The following is an 18,375-nucleotide window of genomic DNA, read 5'->3' as shown; positions in this document are numbered from 1 at the left end:
TTTTATTTGAACTTGTAAAGGCACACCACAGTTTGACAGAATAAACACGTGAAAATAGCCCATACAAAAGAAAAATAAATAAGTGGATTGTAGCTTGTGCTGATAGATTTTAATGCCGATTTTAAGTCTGAAATAATTTAAACAGTCCGAGACTGGTGGCTAAATAGGTCAATGGCGAAGAAAGAAAACCCAGATCCAGGTTGATTTTTGCCTTTTGGGCTTTTAGAGCAGTAAGTGTTTCCATTTAGAACTTGAAGTACCTGAACTGCTGCATCCCTGTTCAGAGTACAATGGTCAGAAAATCGAGACAAGTGTCTCCATTAATTGCCACCATAGTGCAAAGGCTGGGATGAAGGTGTTCACCAGTTTAGGGAAGCATGGACTTTCTTCTCCCATGTTTCCCATCATTTCATGACCTGTCATATTGTACTCAATTGCTTAGCAAGTTTCCTTTTTGTGTTTAACACTTCTCTTTATCACTAGAACCCTGAGATCTGTCTGTTCACGTTAAATTGTTGTTACTGTTGATTTTCTTTAGAGGCATGAAGAAAAGTCAAAGGAGTTTGTAAAGCCCGTGATGTGCAGCAGCGCTGGGGAAGCAGATGCAGCGTCTCCAACTTCACGTTCATCTGAGGCGAATGGCCTTCCTGTTTTCTGGAATTGATCCTTTCTTCCCCCGCCAACATGGTCACTCTGTAGATTAAGAACGTAAACATTTTACCCCTGAGTATGCGCCACATACTTTACTCAGGGGTAAAGGTTTATTAATGACTTTACCCTGTAAAGCTGGTGTTTCAAACTGCAAGTCAAGTATAAATCACTCAACAATTGACAGTGAAATCACCCGATCATTTTTTCTTCTTCAGGGAATAATGTTTCAGTGCCGGCTTGGTAGCAGGCCAACCACTGTTCTGGGTGCTAAAATTCAGCACGTGAACAAAATAAATGGAACCCTTACTGTTCTGGGAGCAGGTAGCTCTTTGGGAAGGGAACGCACAATAAACAATGAGCCAACTGGTATATAACTTGATAGGTGGCTAGTGGAAAAGGAAGACAAATCAGCCGAGGGTGACGGGAGACTGCTGGGTGTGGGGGTGCCGGCGATGGTTAAGGTCAAGTTCTTGGATAAGGCGGCATTTGGGCAGAAGCACAGGTCTATGCCCAAGGGCTGTGGGGGAAGAACATTCCAGGCCATGGGCACAGCAAATGCATAGCGGGAGGGCCATTCGCTACATCTCCACTTCATATATTTAATATATAGCAAAACTACCTTCAGTAATCAGGTGATAATCATTTTCTTCATTCATTTTATACTTTTAAAGCCATTTTTAAAAGGTATGTGTTCCAATTTTAAAGATATTAAAAAATCCAGCAAAAACAGTACAGAATGAACTTACAGCATAGTTTTGAAGTTATTAAAAAAGACATCTTGCAGGTCACACTGTTTAAATTTTAAGCATAATTCACTCTAAGTGGTCACAAAGAATGATAGAATTGAAGTAACTCAAGGTCCGACTCTGACTTTACAATCATTGTGCTTTGACTTTAAAGTACCTGTGGGTTTGAATCTGCTGTTTAAATTGTTGCAGTTAGGTCTATGTAGTGCTACAAGACTTGGAGATGAGAATGAACCCAAAGCAAGCTCAGATGATTCTGAACGATTAGGCACTAAACGCTTGAAAGAACCATACCTTTCAAGGAGCACCTGTATAACCGAATGTTCTCTGGATTAATTTCCATGAAGAACACAATGCTTATTAGAGAAGAAATAAAAATGTACCAATATGAAGCTTACATATATTATTAAAACTCAATAGTAACCTCACAATTGCTTAGCACATGGACCAACGAAAGTTTTTTTTTTTCATGTGGAAGAACTATATCAATAACATTGTTTGGGATTGGCAGCATATGGTGATAATAAAAAGCAGACTAATGTTTAAAAATTGTGCTGACAATGCCCACCCTTCATCCCTGACCCAAGCAGTCTATTCTCACTGCCTTGTCCTTGGCAGACTGCTGAGTAAATACAAATGTCCTTCCTGGGACAGGAGACTGACAGCTTCTCCTATCTGAAGAAAAAAGAGGCCAGCGGCCAGTTGATCCAACAGGATTTGCTGATGGACTGGATGGGAGGAGTGTAAGAGTGAACGACTTCTGGGTTTTCAGTTTGAACAGCCAGAACGAAGCTGCTGTCCACTGAGATGGAGAAGAATGGGGGAGGAGCAGGGCTTTGGGCAGGGTACTGAGAGTTTGGCTTTAGCATTTGTATTAGTCATCCATGTGCAGATACCAAATTCAGTGAGATAGAAGAGCCTGGCTTTCATGAGAGGTCACAGCTGAAGATTTAAATATAGGAACTATTAGCAGATGCGGGTATCAAAGCCAAGGAATTGGCTGAGAAGACATGGGGAGTGGGGCAGATAAGGGAAAACACGAGGGCATGGTGGCCCTGGCGAGCACCTGTTTAGAGATCTGGGATGGAGAGGAGGCAGAGCCAGCTTAGCAGATGGACAAGGAACAGCTGGGGGTGGAGGCAGAACAACAAGGGAGACTTGGATCTTGGAGGCCAAATAGTATTTTCAAGAAGGAACACTCTACTGTGTCAAATGCTGCAGGATGGTGGATGAGATGAGGACTGAGAAATGGCTGTTGGATTTGGCACTGTGGTGGTGTTTGGTAATCTTGACAAAGACAATTTTGCTGAAGTGTGGGGTTGAAAGTATATCTGCAGTGGGTTCATGAGCAGAGTAGCAGAAAGGGGAAGAGAGAATATGAATGACTCAAGGATATTTTACATACAAGGAAACAGAAGCATAGATTGGTAGTTGGAGAGAGATGAGCAGTTTAGAAGGGTTGTTTTGATGGTGGTGGGATGTGTGGCTGTTGTGAATGTGAGTGTGCATTTTCAGATCAGATGCATTATACCCTGTTTATTTTCTGTTGGGGATAATCCACCTGATAAGGGGAAAATGACCATGTAGGAGACAGGAGACGGCTGCAGGAGTGATTCCTGAAGAGAGCCTGTGCACAGACTCAGAGGGAGGATGGACTAGATGAGGACTGGGGGTGCTTGATTTTTTTTTACAAAAAGTAAAAAATCATTACTTTTTGTTAATAAGATAAAATGACATTAACCAAGAGTGAGGAGGAGCTTATCTATTAGTGGTTTGTAGCTAGAAGAGGAGAACTGAGAAGGAATAGACTAGACCAACAATTGTCAAAGTGTGCTTATTTGCATAATAATAGTAAGACACCCTCTGCCTGCTCCCCTCTTCTCCTCTCAGGTGTATAGAGCGGAGTTTTCCAGAGGCCAGATGCTGAAGATGGTGTTCATTGCTCTGATAACTGATGGAATGTGAGTTTTTGAATTCTTATGTTTCAACCATTTGTTTTAGTTTCAAATTCAGTAAACACCCCATGTTTAAAAAAAGGCTCTGTGGGTCCTCAATCATTTTTAAGAGTGTAAATAGGTCTTGTTCTAGACACCAGAAAAAAAGGGAGGGGACTGCAGGGAAGGGCCAAGGTCCTATCACAGGTTTTTGGTTATAACAAGAAAGCAAGACTAGTAAATATAGTTTTGTGTTTTTCTCTAACCAAGTTCTGTTCCTTAGCTGCAGCCATAAATTAGATGGGAGAATTGGATTTAATCAGGCTTGGAGTTCTACCAGTTAGTATGCTGGAGAGGTGGGGGGAGGAACAAGGAAAATGGAGCTGACTTGCCCTTGGTAAGATTCTTCTCTTTCATGACCTTCTGAACAACCTGTTCTCTTTGTGGACCAAGACCTACCTTCTCAGTAGCTGCAGTGCTCCATGAATTACGTTAGTCTTATTTTAACACAATCATCAAATTAAATCTTATCCATTTAGGTAAGCGGTAATTTCCTAAAAAATACCCTATTCAAGTTTTAAAACAAAGATTTTAAAGCAAATCTTTGTACCCATGGTTACTGTTTTTCATCCCTTGTACTTTTTTCACCTGTTTAGAATCCTCTAAGGTTTATTTTACTTTTTCCTTTTAAGAGATGAGTCATATATTTATCTGTTCTACAAGTTTTTGCTTCTAAATTGTTAATTTGTAGTTATTATGAATTTCATTAATTCTTGCTTTCATAGGTGAAATGTACTTATTCTCTTTTTAATTTCTTCAGCTAATTGTTTATTTTACTTATTCCTGCTTCATAATAAAAGTTTTTTAGGCTAAGACTTTTCTACTGAGTAAACTGTAACCCTCTCCCTTATAGGTCCAATACAAAGTGTCATCTCTTTGCTTATTTGTCTATTTTTTAAAGTAGCTTATCATTTTTGTTTCTATTTCCTGTTTGATCTGAAAGTCATTTAGGAAAATATTTTTGAATTTCTAGGCAATTGGATTTTAAAGCTTGAATAAACATTTATTTCAAGTCCTTTGGCATTATGATAAGTAAATATGACCTATTTCCCTATTTCATGTCTTCTTTTTGGAATATATCAAAAGTTTTGTGTCCAAATGTATGATCAATTTTTTATATTTGCTGGATGCCAAAAATATATATTACCTATCAGATTATGTCAGGATGAGTCTTAATATTTGATTTTTAATTTTTATTTTGTCTAGAATGTGCTGGGAATTTTGATATGTATGTTTAGGAGTTTTTTTTCCCATTTATGAAAGTTTTTGTTATTTTTGTGGTTGCCTTTACATTTCTGAAAGCATTTTTAACCTATATTGATGGAATCACCATTAACTTCTTGTTTCTTTTTCCAAAATACCAATGCTTCTTAAATTAGAACTTTGATCATTCTCCTCTAGAGCTAATAGATGAAGAACAAGAAACTCCTGCATTCAAACCCTCCTTGCCCATGGGTAGGCTGTGCTTAATGCCACCTTCTAAGCCACACATGCCTCATTTGAAAAACAGGAATAATATTATCTAAAGCATAAGATTTATATGAGAATTAAATCTGTTAATGAATGTAAAGTGCCTAGAACTTAGCAAATGATATTTTTTTATTACATACTTTCAATCTTTCATATTTCCTCCATATTCTGGGAACACTTAGCTAGTTATTCCCTCAATGATGATTATCTGGAGAATCAGTTCTGTGTTCTCTTAAATTAGACATTAAATTTGCAATTGCCTTTTAGCTTACTTGTAATTTTTTTCTTCTTCTCATCCATCTCCCTTTTTATTTTATTCTGAACTTCTAATCTGGGTACATTCCCACCCTATTCTCTCCAAGCTCCCATGTCACAGACACAAATCTCTGTCTTCCTGGTTACTAAACAGTTTGCTCGAGCTCTTGTCTGATTCTTACAGGTCATTTTTAAGACTGTCCTCATTTTCTGAATCCTTAAGGTTATGTCCCCTTTCTTGTATTGGGCAGTGTTTACATAGATCTGATATTTGTGTGTGTGTGTGTATGCCCTCCCCCTGTCCTCTTCCCCAGCAGCTGTGTTTAGGACCAGAATTTGCCAACGTACAGTGTATGTATTTTCCTTGATTCTACTTACTGTTTCCTGGATGCTGTTCAAATTCCTTTCTCATGTCTATAGAGAAAGTGAAGTAAGGTTGGGGTAGCTCTCAGCTTACTTCTCAGTTTGTAGGAGGTGCTTTGGTACTGCTGTAACATCTTCCCCCCAGACCTGCATTTCTATTGCTCTGATTAGGTAGAATGAATGAAGAACTACCTTCTTCATCAGAAGTTGCTCCTTAAGTTTTTGTTTGTTTGCTTCTGCATCTCCTAGAGAATTTTACCGCTGGGGAATCTACTTTTGTGTAATATCCTTGGGTCTCCCTCCCCCCTGGTCTCTTGCCACAGGGGTGATGGAATTAGAGGACCACTGTGGTTGCTTCAAGGGCATCAACCATGGGTAGACAGACAGCTGTCCTGTGTTCTGTTTGGATGCACCCTGAGCCTCTCACTGGGTGACACTCCAGGATATGTGCGATAAAGTTGCTTCTACTTTCTTAAAGAAGGTAAAGGTTTTTGCTATGTTAACAAGAATTTCTAAATACCACTCATTTTGCCAATATGTTGTTCTTTATCTGTCATTGTTTGTGTGTATGTGTGTTTAACTTTACCTGTTTGGGAATTTAGTAAGAAAACAGGAGAGTGTGCTTTTGCCAATTTAAAAAGAAGTCCCAGGGATCCTTATAAAATTATTTTCTTGAATCCTGATGGCTGTCAGTGTCAATGAGTCTGCTGGGGGCAGAAAGTGGGGGAAGCCAGAAGGGGTAGGGTTAAGAGGGACACTTCAATCTCTTTATAGCATTACAGTTGACAGATAAGAGAGCACCAAGGAATGTCACTAACCCAGCCTACTCACTGGAGAAAAGGACGACTCCAGTCCAGTCCAGTGAGTCCCTTCATGGAGTGGCCTTTCCCAGGGATGAAGACTGAGACTCTAAGGCATGGAGTCTTACCTTGAGTCTGCTGTGGTTGCTTAATTTCCGTAATGCCTAATTATTGTTGTTTTCTAAACAAGGGTTTGTAAAGTTAAAAGTTAAGGTTGTATGATTTGGGATAAGTCAACTGAACTGACAATATACCTCTATTTCTAGGTGGATCCTTGAGTTACCAGACAGATGTAGACTTGGAAAGTAACCCTGAATTTCATGGGTGTCTGACCAAAGGGTATGAAGAAAATTCAGGCTATTTTAAAAATGTGTTTTCTGTAGAAAAATATATTTGTGAAACATTCCTACGGATGACATGAGAAGACTCTGTCTGTCAACCAAGGCAATCCTGTTCCAGGGCCTTAATCAGAGACGCAGTGTGAAGCCAGCTTTAACTTCCTCACCCAGTGAGGTTTTTTCTGTCAGTTTTAGGGGAACCGGTCTGGTTTAGTGTTTCTAATTTTTACTCTCAATCCTCTAATCCAGTGGTTGATAGGAAATGCACTAACTTGGGTTTTGCTTTATTTACTTTTTTAAAAAAAACCCAAGTCAAATTCCACCTGGAGCTGTACAGGGAAGGGAAGCGACCTCTGCTAAGCATGGCCAGAGAAAGGTTTCCTTTCTTTGCTTTTTTGTCATTTTATTCACTTTCTCCCAGCACCTAGGATTCTGAAGACATAATCATGTAAGTGAAAGGAAGTTTGAAGGCCAGAGATCTCTACAGAATATCCAGTCAAGTATTCAGATTAAACAGAGAGATAAGATGGACATGGTATAGAGCTATAGAGCTTCCAACCCCAAAGAACTCTGAAGGAGATTCTGGAGCTCACAGTCTCTCTTTTAGATGTCCCCCTATCCTTCTCTTTCAGTGCCTTGCCAGCACTCATATCTCACCACCCAACTAAAGAAACAAAAGGAAAATGAAAATCTTTGGGATCAGAGCAATTGATCTCATTTGGGCAGGGATCACTGACATCATCTCACATGATAACCTGCTTTTCACAGACTAATCTGAGGCCTATCTAGCCTCATTACACACAGTGATCAACACTGGCTTAAAAGAAAATGTGTAGGAAATATGCCTTGTGGCAAAGAACAACATCTTTTTTTTTCATGGATGGGGCTATGATCAGAAGTCTCTGGACCTTTGAAAGCCACTGTATTTCAGAAAAGAAGTTATGGAATAAAGAAGAGTTAAAAATATAGCTGGAGTCCTTGCTTTGCTTGTGGGTAAATTCCCTCAACTGGGCCTGAGACTGTGTGTTGCCATGTCTCTGTTAATCTTGGATCTGCGAAGCTGAGTTCCATCACAGGTGAGGTCACGGGCCTCTGGAAGCCCAGGTAACCATCAGACAATGTCTGCCACTTTTGATGAATGTGATCAAGAATACTGTTTGTGGAAGAGGCCCCTTATGTGGTGATCTGGGAGGGAAGTCCCATTGAAAAGAAAGTCATTTGGAAATGAAGCTGGACCCCAACTCTTACCATGAGAGACTCATGAAACACCTAAGGGCCTCTTTCATGGAGAATGTGGGAGTTCTGGAGGTAGGGTTGCTACACAATTTTGTAAATATGGAGGCAAGGGGGAAATGGTCTGTGTGAATGGAAACTGGGCAAGCAGAAAAGACAATAGAGTAGGACCCAGGAATGTGGAATGAAGGCAAGAGCTGTGGCAAGGAGGCTTCCATGGGGAATGCTTGGGAACATTGTATTGAGAAGTTGTGGTTTCTCAGAACAGGCATAGTTACACTTTTTAAAAAAGAAGTGTTTAAAAATATTTTTTATTTATTTTTAATAGACACATAGATCACACAAAATGTTACTTTAAAAAATATAAGGAGGGAAGTGGATGTGGCTCAACTGGTAGAGCATCCACCTACCATATGGAGGTCCAGGGTTTGATCCCCAGGGCCTCCTGACCTATGTGGTGAGCTGGCCCACACGCAGTGCTGCCATGCACAAGTGGTGTCATATGCAGGGGTGCCCCATGTGCAAGGAGTGTACCCCGCAAGGAGAGCCGCCCACCCAGGAGTGGCACCACACACGTGGAGAAATGATAGAGCAAGATGACGCAACAAAAAAGAGATGCAGTTTCCTGGTCTCGTCTGGTAATGCAAGCGGGCATAGAAGAACACGCAGCAAATGGACACAGCAGACAATGGGGAGGAAGGGGAGAGAAATTTTTAAAACTAAAAGAACAACAACCATATATATATATGGTTGTTGTTTTTTAAAGTTAAAAAAAATATATATATATATACATGGGGTTCCCTTATGCCCCACTTCCCACACCCCCCACTTTTCCCACATCAACAACTTCTTTTATTAGTGTGGTACATTCATTGCATTTGATGAATACATTTTAGAGCATTGCTATACAGCACGGATTATAGTTTATATTGTAATTTACACTCTCTCCCAGTCCATTCAGTGGGTTATGGCAGGATATATAATGTCCTGCATCTGTCCCTGCAACATCATTCAGAACAACTCCTAGTCCCCAAAAGCCCTCACATCACACCTCTTCTTCCCTCTCCCTGCCTTCAGCAACTCCAGTGGCCACTGTCTCCACATCAGTAATATAATTTCTCCCATTGCTAGGGAAGTAGTGCTAGTTATGCTTTTAAAAGTGGCCTGTTTCTCTCAGTCTGAGCATCAAACACTTTGCTCTCAAGTGGACTATGAATAGGGTCTTCCCTTCCTCTGACTTTCTGACTTGGCCTAACAGTTTTAAAAGGGAATGCCTCTTTTCCAGTTGAGGCATGAAGACAATAAGCACTACACAGCAAAGACAACACCATGAAAAAGCTTGACGTGGATGATCTGTGACTGGTTAGATGGCTCTTAAGCCTCTTGTCTACAGCAAGGGTATAAATGGGCCACCAGAGGAGATTTTTGGCGGAACTTTTTTTTTTTGAGAGGATTTTCTTTGAAAGGAATTTTGTCCTAAACCCTTTACTTCCTCACGTGGAGTAAGGACTATGTGGGTATTCTCCCTTCACTTGAAGTCAACAAAACCACCTAGAAAGCTTTGTGTATGTCTCTGTCAGTAAGGGCATAATGGGCTAGTGCCTGACTCCTACTCGAGTGATCTAAAGGGTAAGAAGTGAGCTGGCCAGCTGGGGATGGGCGAGCTGAAAGTGAGTGGCCGCTTTGCATGAACAGCACTCCCCGAGTGTTGGGGCAAAGAAAGGGTTTTCCTGGGTCAGAGGCGGGCTACATGTATAACCAAATGTGAGGTTATCTGAGGATTTGCTCCAAAGGTCCCACTGTGAAGGCAAATGGAACACAATGGAGAGGAGATGAAGGCATTGCTGGACTCCTGGGGGCTGCAGGAGGAGTATGTGGGCATCTGGAAAAGAGATGCATCAGAATACATCAAAGAAAATGAGAGGCCCCTAGTGATGACTCAGAGATGCTTTCAAAAGGACCATGAAAATGCCCCATTAGATATAGCATTAGATGTAAACTTCTGTCATCTCACAACATGAGGCCAACTTTTGACAGCACCAGATAAGTAAGAACGCCCCTTCTTTCCTTACTTCTCCCTCTCCAGCCAAAGAACCCTAGTATGAGCAGAACTGCTTCCATATGCAGATGGAGAGAGGAACAAAAAAGGGGGAAGTAGCAGAACACACAGCAGGTTTTAGACTGCTGCTTCTCCTTCATAGCAAGCCCTGGATAGAGGCGATAGGGAACAGGTGTTGATATGAATGAAGACAGAAATTTAAATTATTACATGAGCCAACATTTTAATTTCTCAAAAGAGATAATTTTTTGACAAAATGACTAGGAAAGTCATGGGACTGCTGACTTTTATTCTTGAAACAGTAAAATTTGACACCCTCATTAAATGACAGAGAGAGAACAAAATACAGTTACTTTGTGATTGAGTCCAATATCAATTCTTCCCAAATTAATGTATGCATTTTAGTGACATCTCAAAATCCTAGTAGTGGTTTGTGAACTTATAAAAAAAATATCGCAAAGTTCATCTAAGAAAGAAAAATTACTGAAAAGAATAAATAGGTTGTAGCTTACCCTTCCAAAGAGAACCAGTCTAAATATTTACAGTAACCAAAACAGTGCAATGTCATACTACTGCAAGATCCAAAGATGGATGAGTGAAGCAATGTAGATAGTACAGAAACAGATAACAGTCTGTATGAGAATTAACTATACAAACATAAGAACAAAAGCCAGAAAGAGATTATTCAATATATACTGCCAAACCTTATAAATGTGAATCTTTCATATAACAAAATAAATTCCAAAAAGATTAGTTAAGTGTAAATAATGTAGCTGTAAAATACCAGAAGAAAAAAAATCAATGAATGTTTTTTCCTGTTGTTTTCAGATCACTCAATGGGAAACAATGATAGACGACAGCGAGGGAAAGGGTGCTAGAATTGACTTTATAAAAATTACTATCTTTGCCAAACATACTACAGTCAAAACTAAGAAGAACATGGTGCTATTTTGGTTTCTGCCAGTATGATGAGCTAGACACCTGGGCTGACTGTCCTGATGAGAATAGCCAGAGGTGATAAAATGTATTTTAATAGTATTCCTAAATACATAATGATGTGGCAAGAAGTTAAGATTAAGGCAAAAATAAAGTGAAGGTGGGATCGCTGAGAAGTAAGTAGAATACATTGTCTGGCTTTTGACTTTTGTTTGCAAGCATGGTCTCAATGTCTTGGGATAATATTCAAAGCCCAAAGTCTATGCATACGGAAAAGGTGCCTAGGAGACAAACCCCATAAATCTGGGACTCTAAAGTTTTAACCACATTATTTTAAGGGTGAACTAGGAATAAAACCCATTCCCACTCCAGCAGGGGGCTTGAAAGATAACGTCTGGGCTTAAAATTTGGGGTTGAATTGAGAAGTTGGGAATATCTCTTGAAAAATTGTAATGAATTATTTTCTGTTATTGGTTTGTAGCCACCAAACCTGACACATGGATGTCTACAAAAATATCAGTCTGGCATAGAAGTGCAGTGGACATAACCAATCCAATGTCCACAGAGAAAATGTGGCATTGGTGTGGGAAAAGTGGCCATGGTGGCTGCTGGATGCGGGGAATGGGAGGAAGAGATGAGATGTGGAGGCGTTTTCGGGACTTGGAGTTGTCCTGGGTGGTGCTTCACGGACAATTACGGGACATTGTAGATCCCCCCAGGGCCCACTGGATGGAACGTGGGAGAGTATGGGCTATGATGTGGACCATTGACCATGAGGTGCAGCGATGCCCAGAGATGTACTTACCAAATGCAATGGATGTGTCATGATGATGGGAGAGAGTGTTGCTGTGGGGGGAGTGCGGGGTGGGGGTGGTGGGGTTGAATGGGACTTCATATTTTTTGAATGTAATATTTTTTAAAAAATGAATTAAAAAAAATATATCAGTCTGAGAATTCTTTAAACAGTCCTTGTGGACAAGTAGGTTCCCAGATATTGGGAAGAAGCACACACAACTTCCAACTGGAAAACTTTATCCTACTTTACAAAGAATTAAAGTTCCAGATAAAAATGAGCACTTCAGAGTCAAAACAAATTTACAAAACACACAAGGAAATAAGCTACCTTGATTGGAAACCAACAGACACAGGGAAAACTCGGATTCTTAAAGACTTCAGGTGTTGAGATCAGATACAGAAAATTTCTGCTAAATAAGTTTCAAAATATAAAGAGTACGACCTGAATCTGAGTGACGAACAAACACATCTGTATTTAAAAAATAAGTAAAACCCAAAGAGATATCTTATAAATTAAAAATAATAAAAATTTAAAACTCAGTTTCTAGATATTTCTGCTTCCACTCAAGATTGAGCAACAGACACCAGATTTTTACACTTTTGCCTAGAATTAGAAAACCAGGACAAACATATGAAATGACAGTTTTTAGACATTCAACAATAGGCAGCTAAAGACAGTAATCCTTGAGACAAAGGTAAAAAACAAGGTGAGGCCAATGATTGTACCAGCTTCCATCTTGGAGGAAATTTCCAGGCTTTGCCTCAAGGAGGAAGAACTCATACTACCCTAGTGGTTTTTTATTTTATTTATTTTTTATTTTTAAAGGAGCTTTAGATTACATAAATGTTACATTGAAAATATAGGGGATTCCCATATACCACCCTCCCACACACACACTCTCCCACATTAACAACATCCTTCATTAGTGTGGTACATGTGTTACAACTGATGAACACGTATTGAAGCATTGCTACTAAACATGGTCTATAGTTTACATAGTGTTTTACACTTTGTACCACACAATTTTATAGGTTTTGACAAAATATATAATGGCTAGTATCCATCATTGTAATACCATGCAGAATGATTCCAATGTCTCCAAAACGCTTCATGTTATACCTCTTGTTCCCTCTCCTTTGCCTCAGAACTTCTTGTGACCACTTTCTGTATATCAATATTACAAGTTCTTCCACTGTTCGAATAATCATAAGTCTACTTTAGTCCATAGCTGCATTCCCCCCTTATGTTTGTTCATTCCTCTATCTTGAGGATTTTGGGATGGTGATACCCAAGTGTGCTTCCGATTGAGAAGGGTCTTAGATCCTTAGTGGTTTTAATGAGTTGAGGAGACAGAGATCAGACTTTGAGGAGGCCAATATGGTTAGCATCTATAGGGCAGAGCACAAGAGAGAAAGAACCTATAGAAAGAACTCTAAACATCTGCAGAGGTATCCCCCTAGAGGATTTTGGCTATACATGCTGAAGAAGAAATTATCCAGACTGGAGAAAGAACCACTGGAAAGGAGACTGCAGAAAAATTCCCAGGTCTCAACAGAGATAGGAAAAATTTGATTCCCCCAATCAGAGAAGTAAGAGACTGCATAATACATGAGACATCAGATAGAATCCTAAAAAGGCTATCACCTTAATAATGGGGCTAAATTAGCTCTAGAATGAAGGTTGTTCTGAACCTTGCCTAACAGTCTTTAAGCAACACTTGAAAAGATCTAACTGATTCCAAGTAACCTGTGAGCCACAGTAAAATCCCACACTCTTTAAAGAAAAGAAATTCCAGCAACCAACAATTTAAATTTAACATTTCCAGAAGTGGACTTGGCCCAATGGATAGCGTGTCAGCCTACCACATGGGAGGTCAGTGGTTCAAACCCCGGACCTCCTTGACCCGTGTGGCACTGACCCTTGTGCAGTGCCGATGCATGCAAGGAGTGCCCTGCTCTGCAGGGGTGTCACCTGCGTAGGGGAGTCCCATGTGTAGGGAGTGCACCACGTAAAAAGAGCCACCCAGTGCAAAAAAAAGTGCAGCCTGCCCAAGAATGGCACCGCACAAATGGAGAGCTGACACAACAAGATGACGCAACAAAAGGAAACACAGATTCCTGGTGCCACTGATAAGGATAGAAGCAGTCACAGAAGAACACTCAGCGAATGGACACCGAGAGCAGACAACTGGAGTTGGGGCGGCGGGAAGGGTGGGAAGGAGAGAGAAATAAATAAAAAATATTTAAAAATAAATAAATAAATTTAACATTTCTGCCACCCAATAAAAAAATTAACAGGTAAATAAGAAGCAGGAGAATATGAACCATTAACCAAGAGAAAAATCACTGAATACTAACTTATTCCAAAATGAGAGAGATGGTAGAAATAACAGGCAAGGATATTAAAAACAGCTATTGTAAATATACGCTATATATTCAAGAAGGTAGAGGAAAACATGAACGTGATAAGGAAAGAAAGGGAAGAGAAAGGAAAGAGTCATTTAGAACTTTTAAAAATGATAAAATATAATAAAGGAAAAATAATATATTGGATAAGGATTAACAGAAGGTTAGACAGTGAACAAGAAAAGAAGAGTAAACATGAATATATAGCGATGGAAACTATCAATGATGAAGCACACACAGGTGGGAAGAAGAGAACAGAAGTAATGGCATATTGGAAAATACTAAGCAATTTACAATAAGTATAATTGGAATTCCAGAAAGAGAAGACAGGAGGTGGCCATAAAATATCTGGTGAAATAGTGGGAGAAAAATTTCCAAATTTGATTAGAACTATAAATCAAAATATCTACATGGTTGGTTTAACAATTGAAATGCATTGTAATTCACCATATTAACAGACAAAAAAAATAGTCACCTCAATAGATACCAAAAAACCCCACATTTGATAAAATTCAATATTTATTCATGATAAAAACTCTCAGCAAACTAGTAATAGATGGGAACAATTTCAATTTGATAAAAGACTATCTATCTATCTATCTATCTATCTATCTATCTATCTATCTATCTATCTATCTTCCTACAGTTAACATCACACTTAATAATGAAAGTTTCTAAGATTGGGAGCTAGGTAAGGGTATTAATTGTCACCACCATTTTATTCAACATTGCCCTAGATGTCCCCCCAATGCAATAAGTAAGATTTAAAAAGCATGCATATTCAAAATAAAGAAACAAAACGGACTTTATTCACATATGAGATAATTGTCTATGCAAAAAATCTTAAGTAATTTACAGATAAACTACTATAACTGATAGGTGAATTTAGGACAGTCTCTTGAAAGACCATATACAAAAATAAACTTATTTCTACATACAAGCAATTCATAATCTGAAAGGGAAATTTAAAAATATTTAAATTAGTATGAAAATATGGGTTACTTTGGGATAAATTTTAAAAATATGTATGTGCAATACTTGTACATTGAAAAGGACAAATTATTACTGAGGGATATTAGAGGAGAACTAAGTAAATGCAGAAGCAGACATGTCCATGGATTGGCATACCCAATATTATTGGTATCAATTTTCCTATCAATTAAATTCAACCAAACTCACTGCAAGCTATTCTTTTTAAATAGAATTTGAGTGGTGAATTCTAAAGTTTGTATAGAACTACAAAAGATCTAGAATAGTCACAGTGATTTTTAGTAAGAACATATTTGGAGAATTTCCACTGTCTGATTTCAAGACTTACTATAATTCTATAGTAAACAAGACAACATAGCATTGGCATAAGGGTAGACAAATAGATCAGTGGAACACAGTAGAGAGTTTGAAATAGACCCACTCATATTTGGTCAGTTCAGGTTTTACAAAGATGCCAAAGTAATTCAACAGGGCAAGGATCAATTTTTCAATATGTTACTTGAATCATTGTTTTCTGTAAAAACAAAAATGAGCCTTGACTTTTACTTCATCATTTACAAAAATTAACTCAAAATAGATCATAGGTCTAAATATAAGAGCTAAAACTATAAAACCTTTGAAGAAAACTAGGGAAATATCTTAATAACCTTGGATTTGGCAAGGATTTCACAGTTTAAACACACAAAAAATACAAAACCATAAAGGAAAAAAACATCATAAATGGTACTTTGCCTAAAGTAAAAAATAAATGGTTCCTAAAAGGACACTGTTAAGAAAATGAGATACCTTTACTTTAGCATTAAATTAATAGACTGGGAGAAACTACTTGCAAAACAGAGACCTAATAAAGTATTTGTATCCAGAATAATAAAGAACATTTATAATTCAATAATGATAAGACAAACAAACTGATGGCATTGATTACTAGGACCAGAATCATCCCCTCCACTTACACATGTGACTATTCTCCTTCACAAGCTCTCTTAAATAGCCTAACAAATCAAGCTATTCTTTTTCTCTCTTATCCACTATCTCTTATAGCTTTTTACAGGTATTGAGAGATGCATTTATCTGCACATGCAATTTCTCTAGAGTAAAATTTACTTTTGCTTTTGGCCAACCAGTCTCCATTGGCATTAGGTCAATTGAGGAATTTAAGACATCCTCTCAAAAAACTTTTTGTCCACAGAATTATCATCGACACAAATTTTATTTTTATTTAATTCTATATTTGAATTTATAAACCTTTCATAATGCTATGTGACCATAGTAAAAAGATTAATTACAAATCAATAGCCTACCACAAATCGATAAATATTATAGGGGCATTTCCGTTAGTATCCCTTTCCCATAAAACTGATATTTCCTTTAACTGTATTAATATAGTAAATATTTTAAAAAGAAATTCCAAATTCCATCTGGTTTGTGGGCTTAATCATATACCAGCTACCAGGAACCCAGTTTCCAGGGAAAGATGCTTCCAATATTGTGAAGTGTCATCCATCTACCTCTCTGGGTATAAAATGATACTGGTCTTCAATCTGTTCAAACCTGACCAATTGTGCCACTGCAACAGTGCGCTCTCTTTTATCCATAGCATACTGGCCCTGAGAAAACAGCAATAAATATCATAATTTAGGTCTGCCATAGTGCTTTACCACAAAATCACCTCTTTAGCCTGGGCCTCCAGTACACTCAATCATATAGGGTGAAATTAAAACATCCATAAATCATTTCTAAGTGAGGATACATACTCTCAACAACTCAATGTTGCTGCCCACTAATTTGGCTGCCCAGTCCTATTACAAATTGATTCATTGACTTTCCAGGCTGACTGCCAGCTGTGGCTAATTTACAAGAAGAGAACGCCATTTGGGATTCCAATTTGGGTAAGCAAATCATTCTAATGTGTTAGCAAGTCCCAGGAAAGCAATTTCTACTTGACTCATCAAGCACAATCCATTTTCCAAGGCCTTTTAGTCTTTTGTCAGTTTTGACTACTCCTTCCCATTATTTGTAGCTCTTTTATTTTCTTGTTTTATTGCATTGGCTAGGATCCCCAGTTGTATGTTAAATAGTAGAAATCAGTGATAACAGACATAATTGTCTTATTTCCAACTTTAATGAAAGTATTTCTGAGATTTTTGTTTTAAATTTGTTGCCTGCTATAGTTTATAGTAATAGTAGTATTAACTGAGTACTAATTAAATGATAATATTCAAAGCACTTTATGTACATCATCTCATTTACCTATTTTCCAACAGGATAATGGTGGTTCTGACCGTCTCAGATCTAATCCAGATTTGATGTATGAAAAGATCAAGCAAGGGAAGTTTTGTAAACATTAGCTTCTTGGACATTGTTTACGAAGAATGGTTTTGAAATTCATTCTTTCTGTGATCCAGAGACGCTCCAAGCTACCAAAATAATGGCAAGCAATTCCCTGGGAGACAGAAAATATGGTGTGCTTTGAAAAATCAATATAAGTTAGATGGTTGAGCCAAGGTGGAATAAATCCAGAGATATTTGGGAGATAAAAATGGCAGGAATTCGTGACTGCTGAATGCTGCCACGAGGAAGGGAGATTGCTAGGCAATTTCTGGGTTTTGAGTTTGTGTTTTTGAGTAAATAGTGATAGAAGGACAAACCCATAGGTAGTATGTGGATTCTATAAGGTCATATATGGAAATATCCAGGCACATGGTGTGATCTCAATATATGTTAGTCTTTCCTTTCCCTTTGGAGGTATGAATATATTTTAAATTTCTTTGGTTGGAAATACACCAAAGATAGGTGAGTTTTTGAAACGACCAAATCTTTGGTGGGAATTCAATATGATTATGTACGAGCTGTGTTTGGCTAATGAAGCAGGGACCTCTGAAATAGTTCATGGCGATAACTTAGCTCTATGATTTTTTAAGTGACCACATTGGCTGGCTGACAGGTATGTGTGTTTATGAATTTATATAAAATCTGAAGATGTAATTTCTAAATTTCATTTAGAAATTTAAAGACATGCCTGTGAAGGAAAACTGACTACCCCAAAAGGTGGGAAGGGATGGCTTCAAGGAAACCTTTTGGGTAAGGATTGCAATAGGAGCAGGCTTAGATTTTGCCCAGAGCGGACTTCTCTCTTCCTTGGGGTCCCTTTGGCAGATTGTCAGCAATATGGGACCACTTAACTTTTGGAACTCAACTCTCTTTAGTGCTCCTGACTCTTTCGATGGTACTGGTCATCCTCCCTAACCTGACCATCGTTTTGAGGGGATAGGAAAACTACTTTGTGCTTGCTCAGTCTCCCTCTTTCATTCAGATTCCCAGCACTCAGGGTATCCTTTA

At 38.5% G+C, this 18,375-nt stretch overlaps 1 long non-coding RNA gene across 3 annotated transcripts in view; it reads left to right on the top strand.

The window, feature by feature from the left end:
* Nucleotides 1–7,556, top strand: part of LOC101426636 (uncharacterized) — a 32,630-nt gene extending 25,074 nt beyond the window's left edge. For 2 of the 3 annotated variants that reach the window (XR_009185177.2, XR_009185176.2), the window contains one exon: nucleotides 539–5,125. This is a non-coding gene — a long non-coding RNA (uncharacterized lncRNA). Of the gene's footprint in view, nucleotides 1–538; nucleotides 5,126–5,802; nucleotides 5,961–6,545 lie in introns of those variants that run through there. The other variant, XR_011648477.1, reaches the window with a different exon arrangement.
* Nucleotides 7,557–18,375: the final 10,819 nt, after the last annotated feature.

Source organism: Dasypus novemcinctus, chromosome 3, assembly GCF_030445035.2.
Source record: "Dasypus novemcinctus isolate mDasNov1 chromosome 3, mDasNov1.1.hap2, whole genome shotgun sequence".
NCBI lineage: Eukaryota > Metazoa > Chordata > Mammalia > Cingulata > Dasypodidae > Dasypus > Dasypus novemcinctus.
The sequence above is the reverse complement of the archived record's forward strand: the minus strand, read 5'-3'. Positions and strand labels throughout refer to the sequence as shown.